This window comes from Mastomys coucha, unplaced genomic scaffold (genome assembly GCF_008632895.1).
Source record: "Mastomys coucha isolate ucsf_1 unplaced genomic scaffold, UCSF_Mcou_1 pScaffold5, whole genome shotgun sequence".
NCBI lineage: Eukaryota > Metazoa > Chordata > Mammalia > Rodentia > Muridae > Mastomys > Mastomys coucha.
The window spans coordinates 57,826,329-57,841,825 of record NW_022196911.1 but is presented as its reverse complement, the minus strand read 5'-3'; the positions used below and the strand labels follow the sequence as shown (position 1 = coordinate 57,841,825).

The window sequence follows — 15,497 nt, the reverse complement described above, 5'->3', positions numbered from 1 at the left end:
TTGTTGTTGTTGTTGTTGTTGTTGCTGTTGCTGTTGTTGTTGTTGTTGTTTTTAGGTTTTTGGTTTTTTGCCAACTGTATTATTTCCTTCAAACAAACTGCCAAAGGCTAGGTCCACGATCCAGGCCCCAGCAGATTCAGCATCTTACTTGGTTCTGAGTGCCCTCCTGTGCCCTCCACTTTTCCTGTGTAGTGAAAAGTTTCTTTGGGGATTCCTTTTTAAGGACACCGATTCCAGGGTCCTTGTAACATCAGCCTGTGCTGAAAACCCCAGCCAGGAGGTTAGGGCCTCGGTGAAGGGGAGGAGACACACGCTGTCCAGATTCCTTCCTGCTCTATCTCTTCCTCCCACTGAGTACTGGAGCAGGAAGGGCCCAGTCATCCACATCAGCGGACCTCACCATTACTGAAAGGAGTTGGGTGTTCAAAATGAAGACGAGACCTTGGCATGCTGAACAGGGGTGGGACCCCCTCTGACAGCGCCTGCTTTTGTCCCCGCTCCACCCACCCTGGCCCTGAGTGGTGCCCACGTGGCTCTCCGGGAGCATTTCCCAGCTTCACTTTTTCTTCTTCTTTTTCTGTTTTCTTTTCTTTCTTTTTTTTTTTTTAACTTTTATTAGCTCAGACTCCTGGCTGCTGCAACCATATGGAGTTCCGCCGACAGCTGCTGCTCAAAGGGATGTGGCATTTTGATGTTTCTAATTTTATCTTAACCAGGATAGACAGTGAAGTCCAGCTGAGACTAGGGAGTACCCAAGTGTGTTTTCCTGCCAAGGCAGACGGACTGACTCCACTCGCTTTGAGCCTGAGGCCCATGAACTAAGATCCTGTGTTACACAGCCAACCTCCAAATTCATGATGATAGTATATGGGGGAGGTGACCTTTGGCAAGTGATTAGGATAAGATAAGCTATGAAGGTGGGGTTCCTGTGATAGGACGGGTGAGCTGACACACACTTGCTCTTTCTGACCATTGAGATTCTCTAGTCTGTCACGGCACAGCAAGAGTGTCTTCTCCGAATACTGTGCTGTGCCCTTGGATAGACATCCTCCAGATCTCCGAGCTAAATAAACTTGAAACTCTGTTTCGTATAAATTACTAGCCTGGGTCATTTTGTTGCAGTAGCAAAGAAGCAGGTTAAAAACACCAGGCCATTAGCTGCAGAGCTGCCCCTCACCCTGTGTCTCCTCCAAGTCCACCCCCATCTTCCTGCCTCTACTCGCTGCTTCTTGTGGCTTCTCTTTGAGTCTCTGAGTCTCTCCATCCTTTGTGTAAAATGTAGACTCTTAAAAATATCTCTTCGGGTAAGGTGTAGAGGCATGTGCCTTTTAAAACAGTGCTGGGGAGGTATAGATAGGATTGGGAGTTTAGGGTCAGCCTGGATTACATGAACCTCCTTTACAAATAAAACAAATGACTTGTTAGTCTGCCTGAGTTTTGGGGCTTCCATCTATACCCCTCCCAACTCTATGCACATAGAGATGGGTTATGAAGCCATGAGAATAAGTAAGGGGTCTAGACCCACTCATTTCAGTACTAGATGTTAGCACACGCTAGGCAGGGAAAGCAAGCCCTGGAGATCCAGTCTGTACAGGTTTCTAGTCTACAAACCATATTCGTTCAAGCTCTATCTTTTTTTCTCTTAAGTCAGGGTGTCTCATGTAGCCCAGGCCAGCCCTGACTCTATAGAGCTAGAGAGGATCTTAGACTTCTTGTTCTTCTGTGTCCATCTCCTAAGTGCTGGGATTACTGGCATATGCCACCATACCTGGTTCATGAGGTACTGGGGATCCAAGCCAGGGCTTTATATATCCTAGACAAACACTCTATCAATTGAGCTGCCTCCTGGCCCCTTTTAAATTCCTTAAATAGTTGGCTTATGTTGGGTTGGGTTTTTTTTTGTTTTTGTTTTTGTTTTTTTAAGACAAGAGTCTCACTATGTGGCCCAGGCTGGCTTCAAGCTTATAATGATCCTGCCTCAGCCTCCCAAGTGCTGAGATTATAGTTGTGTGTGTCACCATGCTCCTTTTAAAAAAATGTGAGATTAATATGTATTTATTTAAAGTATAACTTTAAATATACTCCAGAAAAGCAGCATTCTGCCATTATGGAAAATAAGAAACTGTAGATGGGCAAAAGGGAAAAAGACCAGTTGAATGCATGCATTCACAATTTAGCACTTGTTCTTCAGGGTGCAGCTGCAGGTATGGGGACACAGCGTGTAACCTACGGGGAAAGGCCCCAGTAACAACTGTGCCCTGCTTCACGAGGAAGGTGGCTGGGATCCAAGAGCTCACCGTGTCAGGCATGTGTTCAGCTAAGCAGTGCGGTTACTGTGGCTGGAAATTGGAGCCTGCTGTTCTGAGACAGGATGCTCATTCTAGAATGGACAGAGGAACAGAAATAGCCACAGTGGCTGGAGGGCAATCAACTACATATGACTACTCAGATTCCAGCACCTGGCTTGCTTCTGACCGAGAGTGGCCCAGGGGTCTACACAGGTACACTGGCCACTGAATACTCCCCTCCTCCCCATGGGGCTTGTAAGTGGTCACAGACACTCAGGCCATCTCCTACTTCCTGAATAGGACTTTGTCTCACCTGCTCTGCTGGCCCCTCCTAGCTACCCAGTGCTCAGGCCTGTACCTCACTGCCCTCTGGGTCCCCTGACCTGTGACTTTTCCCTACTCCACAACTGATATCTTCATGGAGCACAACCACAGCCACAGGCTGCCCGTGGAGGTTCATCAGATACCCCTCTTGCACCAAGGGACAAAGGCAAGGGATAGAACTTCAAAGGGAAACTGCCCTCCCCTGAAAAACTCTCTCCACTCAAGTTTGCTGTCTGGAAGAAATTGCATTCATACAGCCTGGAAAGGTAGGGCGTGTGACTCCCTATCTGTTCTTCTTTCTAAGTTCATCCATGTAGCTGATGCCTCTTGGAACCTAGCCCTGTGCCTCAAGGTTATTTCCTGGGCAGAGCAGGATTCTCTCCCTAAGTGCTGTGGGCAGGTGCCTAACACCTAGACTTAAACAGTCTAGATTCCCACCCTGGACCTCTCCAGCCCAGCACCTCTCCTGATAGTCACAGCATACCTGTAGACCTTCCCCATATCTCCTCACTAGTATATGAATGGACACAGAGAACTGTCCTGCAGAGCATTTATAAGAGCTCTCTAGTCCCCCCTGGCACCAGGTAGGTGCGGGCTCCGGGCACTTCTGATGGGTTCCTTGACCACCTTGCCCTATGCTGGCTGTGATCCCAGCTCCTGGATCCAACCAATTCCTTCCCCTCTCCCTGGAAGAAATGGTAGATGGGAAGGGGCTCCCAGAACTCCATGGGTGAGAGACCTTCTGGAATGAGTTTAGATGTTAAGTGGAGGTACAAATGACCCAGGGAAGAATTATAGCCTGTGACATGGGACTGAGCCAGAACTGGGTCTCCCAAGCTGCTGTCCTCTTAGCAGTGGCTGGAGAAGCATGGGAAGCCTGTGTCTGCTCCAGTAACTAGTGCAGCGTTTTTCCAGGCTCCCTGGGTTGTGGCAAGTAGCTTAGGTCCCCTCCTTATGGGCAGGGGGAAGGAACAGAGGTCACAGAGGCGTCCACCATCTTGTGGCAGGAGCAGAAGGGAGGTAATAGGGAACACCACGGTCCTGAGCACATTTTTTTTGTTTTGTTTTGTTTTGTTTTGTTTTTCCAGACAGAGTTTCCTCTGTGTAGTCCTGGCTGGCCTGGACTCACTCTGTAGACCAGGCTGGCCTCAAACTCAGAAGTCCACCTGCTTCTGCCTCACAAGTGCTGGGATTAAAGGTGTGCACCACCACTGCCCAGCCCGATCCTGAGCACATTCTCTGGGTGACATTTGTAGAACATCAGTTTTTAACCTGAGACACGATAACAGTGAGGGCTGAGGTGATGAACTGACACTGGATGGCTCATCACCTCCTTGTTAGAGCTTAGCTATGCCTCTGCTCCTGGCAGCCCAGCAAGACCAAGAACTTGGAGGATTAAAACCGTTTGATTGGGATGGAGAAATGACTCAGCAGTTAAGAGCACTGACTGCTCTTCCAGAGGTCCTGAGTTCAATTCCCAGCAACCACATGGTGGCTCACAACTGTCTGTAATGGGATCTGATGCCCTCTTCTGGTGTGTTTGGAAACAGCTACAGTGTATTCATATACATAAAATAACAAAATCTTACAAACAAACAAACAAACAAACAAACAAAAAAGCTATTTGGTGTGTGAGGCCACGTTGCCCGTCGTCTGGATTTCTTTCACAGGCTGCCTTCAGTTCATTCAGCACCGGTGTAGTTCTGCCCCAATCCTGTGCCCAGCATTCTCTACACAGCTGTTCTTAGAAGCAGCCTGGGTAAAAGTTTGAAGTTCAAATACTTACGAGCAAAGGCTGATTGGCCACTCCTTCTATCAAATCCTTCAGCACAGCCTCTCAGATCACCTAAGGCAAGGAACAGGGCAGTGAGACAGCAGCCAGAGCTTGACTTATTCTTAACCAGGGCTTGCTATCGTCTTCTTGAAACCTCTAGAGCATTGTTTCTCAACCTTCCTAATGCTACAACCCATTAATAGTCCTTCATTTTGCGGGCGGTGGTGGCGCACGCCTTTAATCCCAGCACTTGGGAGGCAGAGGCAGGCGGATTTCTGAGTTCGAGGCCAGCCTGGTCTACAGAGTGAGTTCCAGGACAGCCAGGGCAACACAGAGAAACCCTGTCTCGAAAAACCAAAAAAAAAAAAAAAAAAAAAAAAAAAAAAAAAAAAAAAAAAAAAAAAAAAAAAAAAAAATAGTCCTTCATTTTGTGGTGACCCCAGACATAAAGTTATTTCTGTTGCTACTTGATAGCTGTAATTTTGCTACTGTTATGAATCATAAATATCTGAGATATAGGATGTCTGATATTCTATCCCTGTGAAGGGGTTACTCAACTCCCAAAGGGGCCACAGGTTGAGAACTGCTGTTCTAGGCTGTTCCAGTTCAACACTCCAACCTATTCAGGAGCATCGGATAGAATCAGAGACACCCTGGGTGGATCTGGACTCCATCTGGGGCACCCAGGGCACAAGCAAAGATATGGCATTCACCTCTCCTGAGCTCTCACAGACTGCCAGGGTCCATGAATTCCTCTCCCTGCGTTCCAGGCTGACTGCATTTATTTCTCCCGCTAGCCGTTCCAAGTTCCAAGGAACTGCAGTCTGGGTGTGCCCCGGACTCTGTACTTAATCCCAGTTCCTCCAGACTCAGTAATGCCAGTCAGCTTAGTTTTTCTAGGTTGTGCCAATCTACTGAGGTTTTATTCCCAACCACAGACTTCAGCTGTCTTCTCCTCCTGGAGGTCTGTTTCAGAGCGAAGCAGCGATGTGCAGCACACTTGCCCAGTGGTTTCCAGGAAGCTATCAGCCCATGGACCATCAAGAACATTGAATGGGTTTGGGATATGGAAACTCAAGACACAAAACCATCCAAGTTACCTTTTCCAGGAATCCCCACCCCTCAAGACACAGCCTTTGCTGCTTGGAAATTGGCCCAGTCAAGCAGGGCGAACATAAGAGAATAGAAATGGTTTGGATGGGGTAGGACATTTCAAAGGAAAGTTGTTCCGTGCGTGAGCCAGAAGACTGGACTCTTGGGAATGGGACCACAGGAGGAAGGGGCAAGCCTGGAAAGGAAAGAGCATTGCAGACAATTTTCCAGACATAGAATCTGCCTGCCGCCTGTCTGTCTGTCTCACACTCTGTGTGTGTGTGTGTGTGTGTGTGTGTTTGTGTGCTGCTATTAGTCAAACTCGAACCTGCTTCTTGCTAATTACCTACTACCACTGAACTCCACCTTATAGCCACTAAGACAGTTGTAGAAAACTCAAAAGCCCATCTAGGAAACCAAAGGACCGGGCCAACCATGACAGCAGATGTAGAACTGAGAGCATGGGGGGCAGGTTCTGCCTGTGGTGCTTATGGTGGAAGATGTCTGCTGTGGGAAGTACTGTGGGCAGGGTCAAGGAGACTGACTGAGCACTGGACTCCTGCTAGTTCTGTGGTTCTGGCCTTTCCCCCCTCCCCCATGTCTTCCCTCTCCCCCTCACTCACTACTTCCCCCCTCCCAGTGTCCATGGAAGTTGTGGACATACTCAGGAGCTACCCAGAAACCAAAGATCACTCCCATCCTCACTCCCATCCTTGGCAGATATGGCTGTCTCCTCCCTGTAGCCTTGAAAGCTCACTGCTCCCTTGCTGCTGCTGCTGCTGCTGCTGCTGCTGCTGCTGCTGCTGCATGGGGATGATTCTGCCTGGCTGGGGGGGTCCCGTGGCCCCTGCTGAGAAGCACTTAGAAGGGTACCATGGCCCTCACCTCTGCCTTCCCACTGTCCATCGTGATTGACAGCTGAGCTCCACTCAGGCATGGCCTCACCCTCAGCCAGCTGAGGATGCTAGGGGACCCTGCCTTCTTTCTGGAGCTGAGAGTGAGCAACTGGATTCCAGCTGAGTTCCTCATCCAGTCTGAGTCATCCTCAGGCCCAGAGGGAGGACAGTAAGAGGTCTGAGACCAGACACTGGAGATTTGGCCTTGGTTTTGGCCTTGCCTCTAATGTAGAGATTTAAAGTGATAAAGACCCTCACTTCACTGTGGTGCTAATTTTGTGTGTCCCTTGGGCTAGACCATGACACCCAGTGTTTGGTCAGCCATTTGGTCTAGAGGTGGCCGGTGTTTTTTAAATGCAATGAACATGTAAATCTTGGCGTTTTAAAAAGAACATTGTCTTTCTACAGTATGGATGGGCTGTGTTGGTTGGTTGAGAAAAGATGTAAACTCCCCCTACCCCCCCCCCACACACACCCCTGTAGCAGCAAAAACAAGACAGTGATGCCAGGTCTTGGGTAGGCCTCCAGCCTGTCCTCCTGCTCCGCAGATTTCAGAGTTGCCAGCCCCCACAATCACATGACCCAAGTCCTTAAAATAAACCAAGTTCTCTCTCCCTCCTCTACACACACACACACACACACACACACACACACACACACACACACACACACACGCATCTATTGGTTGTTTCTCTGGAGAACTCAATCTGATATAAGTAACTCCCAAGGTGTCCAGGAGAGGTGGAGTTGGAAACTTCTGGGGGCCCTGGCTGCCTTTTGTCCTCTTCCTCACTGAGTCAACCCTGCAGACCTCTGTCTCTCACTCTGATGGGCTGTTCCTGAGAAGGCTCCCTTGCAGAGGAGCCAGCCGGTCCTCCCAGTCATCCCTCGGCTTCTTTCCTTGAATCCTCTGGTGATGAAACATACCTTTCATCTAAATGGGACAGATTTCACCACGGAAAGGGATAATGGACTCGAATGGGTTTGTGGGAGGTATAAACAGCTGATTTTATTATTTCCCAAGAGGAAATGCAAAATGCCAAGAATTCAGGGAATTCAGGAGCCTAGGGACCTCTGGGATTCCTGCACCTCCCTCCCTCCCCCAGTTTTCTACAGAATCTCAGTTATACAAGAGGCTCTGGGAAAGCAAGGGACGCTAGAGAATCAGTTGGGAGATGGCTGGGAGATGGCGTCGTGGATGCAATACCTGTCAGACTCAGAGAGCAAAGTACAGAGGGCAGGGAGACTCCCTTGCAGAGAGAACCCTGCACACAGAAGGTCTCTTCTGCCCTAGCACGGAAGGAAAAGAGAAAATCCAGGGAGCCAGAATATCTAAAAGAACAAGGGGGGTGATTTGTTGAATTATTTGTGTTCTCTGCTCTCTCTTGCTTCTTGCCACCAGGCTCCTCCTTTCCAAAGAGTGACTAAGGAACTAGCCCAAAACTGGGTCTCACATCTGTCCATCCTGAGCTGTCTAGAGGGGAGCTGTGACCCTGGGGGAGTTAATCCAGTCCTCTGTTTTTCTTTTTTCTTTTCTTCTTTTTTAGTTTTTTTGAGACAGGGTTTCTCTGTGTTGCCCTGGCTGTCCTGGAACTCACTCTGTAGACCAGGCTAGCCTCAAACTCAGAAATCCGCCTGCTTCTGCCTCCCAAGTGCTGGGATTAAAGGCGTGTGCCACCATCGCCCAGAAATCCTCTAGTTTTCTAAAGAGATAGCATCCTCTTGTAGTTACTTGTTAGTACTGTAGTCCCTTGGGTTATGATTAACTTACACTTGGCAGTAGCCAGGTACCTGTTTCCAGAGGGGGCCTGGGTTGTTATTTATTTATTTATTTATTTATTTATTTATTTATTTATTTATTTTTAGATGTATGAATGTTTTGCTTGCATGTATGTCTGGGTATCACATATGTACCTGGTGCCCTTGTGGGTCAGAAGAGGGTGAAGAGTTCCTTGGAACTGGAATTGAGGATAGTTGTGAACCAATGTATTGGTGCTAAGAATCAAACCCAACAAGGGCCCTTAGCCACCAGTCCAACTCTCCAACCCCTAGAATGTGTCTTTTTTTTTTAACCTTCATTTTAGTGTGTGTGTGTGTGTGTGTGTGTGTTCAGGTGCATGCATGCCACAGTGAGTGTGTAGAGCTCAGAGGATAGCATGCGTCAGTTCTCTCCCTCTACCCTTCAGGTTGCCAGAACCCAGTTGCAGAGCTATCTCTCTAGCCTGAACATGTCATGTTCAAAGACTTAGAACACAAATGGCAGACCAGTACTCTGGGAGGCAGAGGCAGGTGGGTGGGTGTGAGTTTGAGCCTAACTGGTCTACATAGGGAGTTCAAGGACAGCCAGGGCTACACAGAGAAACCCCGTCTCTCCAAAAATCCAACCAACCAAACAAACAAACAAAAACATGTATGTATGCACACACCCACATATTTACCTGTAGCCAGGAAACTTTGCTGAATGGAGCTAGCAAACATCCATAGCGTCTTGCTGAGTGGGGCCACAGAAGCACTTGTCACTGTGGAGGTCCAGTATGCGCTCAATTGGCTTGCAAGAACCTGAAAGGCTCATCAGGAGCCTGAAGGTGATAACCTACCCCTGGGAGAACAGTAGCTATAAAGGAGGACCAAAGATCCCCAATCTTTGCTCCTACACCATACTGGGGAAGTTAGGCAGGGGCTGTGGGGCCTCTATCAGCAGTTCTCTGCCTTGATTTCTGCATAGTAGCCACCCTAGCAGCAGACTGGCATGGGTCTACGGGATGGTGACGGACATCTTCTGGGTACTAGGCTCTAAGGCAGACACTAAGCAAGAAGACTGTCCTCAAGAGGGACCACAGAGACTGAGACCAGGGCTGGATGATGCCACCCTGGAAGGAGACCTCATCTTCAAACAGGGCTGTTCATGCACTGGGGGTTTCTCTAGGGAGAAGGGACTGTAGCGTTTATTTTTATTTATGGGGTGTGTGTGTGTGTGTGTGTGTGTGTGTGTGTGTGTGTGTGTGTGTGTGTTATGGCATCTATTACTTTTGGAGCTTTGCTCTGGTGATCCCCAGGTCTGAATAGTGTGCCTCCTGCTCTCAGTCTGACAGCACTCCCATCTCCATGTGCCCTCTCGCCATGTGCATGACTTCACCGCTGGTTCACACACAGGCTGTTGGCCACACATTCTGTAAAACACATTGATGCGTATTTTTGTTATGCAGAATCCTAGAGCTTGCATACACACACCTCAACAGCAGGTGGATCACTCCACGTAGCCCCAGTTGCAGTCAAGAGCAAGATGGTTCATCGAGTAAAGGCACTTGCCACACAAGACTGGCAACCTTAACTTGATCCCAGGTGGAAGCAGATAACCGCCTCACAGAACTCCTCTCTGACCCTCACCTACTGGCTTTGCCACACATGTACCTACACACACACACACACACACACACACACACACACACACACACACACACACCATGCATATATACCTTTTTTTATAAAAGAGGTGGGGGGGAGGCATGGTAAGTTCAGATATGGTGGTACACTAAGGAGATGGGACAGAATAATAACAGATTCCAGGCTAGCCTGGGCTACATGGTGAAATTTTAAGAGAAGGATAAACACTAGGTAGATCTGAGGCAGCTGCTGGTGTAGTATAGCATCCTGTTTTGCAGTGACATTTTCGTAAGTAGGAATACACTGTACAATAGCAATGAAAACAGACTGGTGCACATCCATTCCACACTCGAGGCCAAAGAAGCTGGCCCCACCCACCAAGAATCTGCATCATGCGACTTGAACTTCTAGCCTCCAAATTAGAAGATTCCAGGGAAAGTTAAAAGGAACCAGCCAAGACTGTGAAGTCATTCTGACCTAGGCCTAGGTAACTTAGAATAAATTTTGGTCACTATAAAATGGAATTCTCAAGTGCATCCATATCTGCTGTTTTTCTTTTAAAGTCTTGTTTTTATTTGTGTGTGTCCATACTGTGTGTTGATGATGTTGGGGGGGGGGTGGTGGACAGTGTGTCACAAAGTGTGTAGAACTCCAAGGATAACATTGTGGTCTCCTTTTACCTTCACATAGGGTCCAGGAATTGAACTCAGGTCACCAGGCCTGCACAGCAAGCATCTTTACCCCCTGACCCATCATGCTGGCCCTTCTTTCTCTTTCTTCCTTTCTGTTTTTCAGAGTCAAGGTCTCATGTAACCCAAACTGTACTCAAACTCACTATGCCACTAAAGCTGGCCCTGAACTCCAGAGCTTGCCTCTGCCTCCTAAGTGCTAAGATTAGAGGTATGAGGCACCATTCCCAGCTGTGTTTGTGCCCCCACCCTCCCCATACACACACTTTTTGAGTATGCAGTGTATGAAAAGCATAATGTTAAACTAAGCATCCTCACATGTCCCTTGTCTACATGCGATGATGACTGGATGTGTTTCACCAATAAGAGTCCCCTGATTTACTTGCTTAGGGAGACACTGCTTTGAACGGTCCCCAGTTTGCTCCTTGCTTGCTGCAAGCAATAAACCTCCCATGCTGCTTGTTTATGCTGCTTGTTTATGCTTGAGATGGGTCTCACTCTGTAGCCCTGGCTGGTCTCAAACTCAAAGAAATCTGTCTGCCTCCGCCCCCGTCTCCGCCTCTGCCACCACTTCCAGGTTGCTGGATTAAAGGCCTACAACACCATCCCCGGCCTCTTTATGATATATATAATGGAACAGGAGGAGATGAAGTGGGAGGGGAGATTAAATATATTCAAAATACATGGTATATATGTATGCTATTCTCAAAAAACAAATACTGTTTAAAAGATCTGTGTAAGCCAGGCATGGTGGCACGCATCTTTAATCTCAGCATTCAGCAGGGACAAGTGAATCTCTGTGAGTTTGAGGCCAGTGTGGTCTACAAATTGAGTTCTAGGACAGCCAGGGCTCTGTTCCACAGAGGAAACCCTGTCTCGAGAAAAATAAATAAATAAATAAAAGGTATTAGGCTGAAGAGATGGTTCAGTGGTTAGGAGCACTGACTACTCTTACAGAGGTCCTGAGTTCAGTTCCCAGCAACTACATGGCAGCTCACAGCCATTTGTAATGGGATCCAATGCTCTTTTCTGGTGTGTCCAAAGACAGCAACAGTGTGCTCCTATAAATAAATCTTTAAAAAGAACAAAAAGAGCTGGGCAGTGGTGGCGCACGCCTTTAATCCCAGCACTTGGGAGGTAGAGGCAGGCGGATTTCTGAGTTTGAGGCTAGCCTGGTCTACAGAGTGAGTTCTAGGACAGCCAGGGCTACACAGAGAAACCCTGTCTCGAAAAAACAAACAAACAAAAACAAAAAGATGTGTGCGCATGTACATAATTTTTTTGTTTGTTTTTGGGTTTTTTGGTGTTTGTTTTTTTATTTGTTTTGTTTTGTTTTGTTTTTTGAGACAGGGTTTCTCTGTATAGCCCTGGCTGTCCTAGAACTGACTCTGTAGATCAGGCTGGCCTCGAACTCAGAAATCCACCTGCCTCTGCCTCCCAAGTGCTGGGATTAAAGGCGTGTGCCACCACTGCCCAGCTGTATACATAAGTATTAATTAGAGTAAATACATAAATAGATAAACTAGTGGCTTACTGGTTAACGTCAGCTATTATGCACTCTGTCTAATTATGTGAACTGTCCTTGCCTGACCGTGCAATGAGCGTGTTGACACCAGATCTCCACAGCCCAGTGATGTTGTGCTCTGGAACGCCATGGTGCCTGTGGTGCTGCTAAGCATTTGGAGCTTCTGCACTCTCTTACAATCCTGTGGGACCCCTATTGCATTCCTGGTCCTCCATTACAGAATCGTAATTACTCAGCTTGTGTCTGCACCGAGACTTTTCTCAATTAATACTCAGCATGCTGAAGTGGAAAACCTGGGGTTCCTTAGACTTTTAATCATTTATTATTTTCCGTCTTGATTTTTTGAAACAGCGTTTCTCTGTGTAGTCCTGGAACTTGCTCTATAGGTTGGGCCTCAGACTCAGAAATCCACCTGCCTCTGCTTCCTGAGTACTGGGATTAAATGCTTATGATACTACATATCTGTTTCCTTAAGCTTTTAAATTTAACTCACCAACTTCATGTAAACTTCACAGCTGCATTGGAGGGCAAGGAAGTTATAACTTAGATAATTAAACCTCCATAAAGATCTTTCTCTTCTGGAAAATACATAAACCAGTGGCTTACTTAAGGTCAATATTAATAAGTAATAAGTATACGTACTTATTAACAAGTCAATATTACTTATTAACAAGTCAATATCATAGCATCTGATATTATGTACTCTACCTAATTATGTGAACTGCCCTTTCTTATACCTGACCGTGCAGTGAGTATGCTGGAAATAGAACCCAGCTGTTGGGGCTGGCAAGATGGCTCAGCAGTAAGAGCACTAACTGCTCTTCCAAAGACCCTGAGTTCAAATCCCAGCAACCACATGGTGGCTCACAACCACCTGTAATGAGATCTGACGTCCTTTTCTGGTGTGCCTGAAGATAGCTACAGTGTAATAAATAAATCTTTGAGCTAGAGTGAGCTGAGTTGACCAGAGCAAGCGGAGCTGACCGGAGCGAGCAGGGTTAACCGGGGTTTACCTCAGATCTTCAACCCAGACCTACTAAAAATTTTTTTTAAAAGATTTATTTATATAAGTACATTGTAGCTGTCTTCAGACACAGCAGAAGAGGGCACCACATGGTTGTGAGCCACCATGTGGTTGCTGGGAATTGAAGAGCAGTAGGTGCTCTTAACCACCAAGCCATCTCTCTAGCCCCCCTGCTAAATTTTTTTTTCTTTCTGATTTTGGTTTTGGTTTTGGTTTTGGTTTTTCGAGACAGGGATGTTTATGCAGTGTCCAGGGAGGCCAGAAGAGGACATAGGATCCCCTGGAACTGAAGTTCTAGACTATTGTGTGCTCCCATGTGGGTGCTAGGAATCCAACCCTGGTTCTCTGTAAGAACAGCCAGTGCACTTAACCACTGAATCACTCCTCCAACTCCCATATCCAGTTTTCTCAAGTTTACCAATATCCATCCTAAAAAAACAAAGTCGGCTTTTAAATATACTGTTTGTGAGGTTCTCTGAACACATTTCAAAGCTGCCGTAAGTTTAATTGAATCTCCCCTCAGTGTTCTGCTTAAAATCATAACACTGAATTCAATTAGTCTTAAAGTCCTTGAGTTTGACCCCGAGTGTCTCTTCTCTCCTTCCACAAGGCAGGTCATCAGGCTTGGTCCTAACCCAGAGCTAGAACCAGGGACACACACACACACACACACACACACACACACAGAGAGAGAGAGAGAGAGAGAGAGAGAGAGAGAGAGAGAGAGAGAGAGAGAGAGAGAGAGAGAAGTGTAGAGATGACATAGGAGCACTGGCTGTTCAGTTCCCAGCACCCACATAGATAGAGGCTCACAGCCACCTCTCATTCCACTTTCCTCAGATCATATGCCATTTTCTGGCCTCCAGGGTCGCTGCATGCTTGTGGTACACAGACATACATACAGGTAAAATATCCGTGCACATAAAATAATAAAATAAATTTTATAAAAACATAAACACTACACAAATTTACCATCTGAAAATTTTTGTTATAGAATCTCACTAAGTAACCCAGGCTGGTCTCAAACTCACATAGATCATCCTGCCTCAACCACCCCTCTTCCTCCCCCCACCCCCTGCCCCTGCCCCCAAGTGCTGGAATTAAGGTGTATGCCACCATACTCAGCTTCCATGTCTTTTAGTTTTTTTCCCCACTTGTTGGTATTTTTTCCAGGGCTGAGAATAAGACTCAGGGACTCGTGTGCTAAGGAAGCATGCTATCTCTGAACATCTCACGCTCACTTGGGGGATTGTGGGTTTCTTGTAATTTTTTTTTTTTAGATGTATGAGTGTTTTGTCTGTGTGTATGTCTACCACCTACTTGCTTGGTACCCTCAAGGATCAGAAGGTGTCAGATCCCCCCATACTGGAGTTATAGATGGTTGTGAGCCACCACCTTGCTGCTGAGTTCTGAACCTGTCTCCTCTGCAAGAGCAACAAGTGTTCTTAACAACCAATGCATCTCTTGCTTAAATTTTTTGTTCTATTTTTATGTATATTGGTGTTTTGCCTGCATGTATGCCTTGTGCACCATATGCATGCCCAGTACCCGTAGAGGCCAGAAAAGGGCTCCGGATCCGCTGGGACTGCAGTTATAGACGATTTTGAGCTACCATTTTGGTGCTGAGAATCAGTCTCTCCTCAGGAAGAGCAGCCGATGCTCTTAGCTGCTGAGCCATCTCTCCAGCCCCTCTCCTCCGTTCTGAATGCAGTTTCTTATATGGCGCAGGGACCATCTTTGGGCTATAGTGGAATTACTACTTGCCCACTCTACTGTGTCAAGTGACAACTGACAAGCCCCAGGCTGGAGGGGTGGGGGAGGGGGAGCAGAGTGCTGACTAAGCAGAGCCAGCCTTCCTTTAACTTCAGTGACCTCAGCTGGTGTCAGCAGTAGCACAGGAGTCCTGTCCCCTTTGCCTATTGAAGCCTTGAGAAAAGTCTCACCATTGTCTCAAGCCACTGTGCTAGATTCCTAAGGCTGCTGGGACAAATTACTACCAACTGGGTGGCCTCAAACAACAGGATTTTGTCCTTCCCTCCTTTCAGCTTCAAGGGGTTGTCACCACATCCCTCCCAGCTCCCTCTCCCCCACCACTCCGCGCCAGCTCTGCCTCCTCTGCTTTCACATCAGTTCTGTCTATTCTGTGGACACTCAGGTTGGATTTGGGAATCTTGGATAAACAAAGGTGGCATCTTCCAAAGTTCTTAAATTAATTTCATCTACAAAGACCTTTTTCCACCAGTGGTTACGTTTTGGTTTCTGGGCACAAGAACTTGAGGGTGTCTTGGGGATGGGGTAGGGGGGTCACCATTCAGCTGTCTGCATCCATGGATGTGTGCACATATTCCAAGCCTCCCTCCCTTGATGTTAAACCATGGGCAGACATTAAAGCTACCCTCTTCCCATACTATTTCCTTCGGAGGAAGCTCTCCTCAGGCTCTTCAGCTCCAACACATCCTCCCTCTCTCTCTCTCTCTCTCTCTCTCTCTCTCTCTCTCTCT

The 15,497-nt window shown here is 47.3% G+C and overlaps 1 protein-coding gene and 1 long non-coding RNA gene across 2 annotated transcripts in view; one reads left to right on the top strand and one right to left on the bottom strand.

Annotated features, from left to right (window-relative positions):
• Lrrc75a (leucine rich repeat containing 75A) overlaps positions 1–15,497 on the top strand; it is a 47,221-nt gene that overhangs the window by 6,388 nt on the left and 25,336 nt on the right. The gene's annotated exons all lie outside the window — the stretch shown is intronic.
• Positions 2,042–4,460, bottom strand: LOC116077544. The gene is made up of 2 exons (XR_004113267.1): positions 4,399–4,460; positions 2,042–2,380 (listed from the first exon to the last, which is right to left on the bottom strand). It is a non-coding gene; the product is annotated as an uncharacterized LOC116077544 (long non-coding RNA).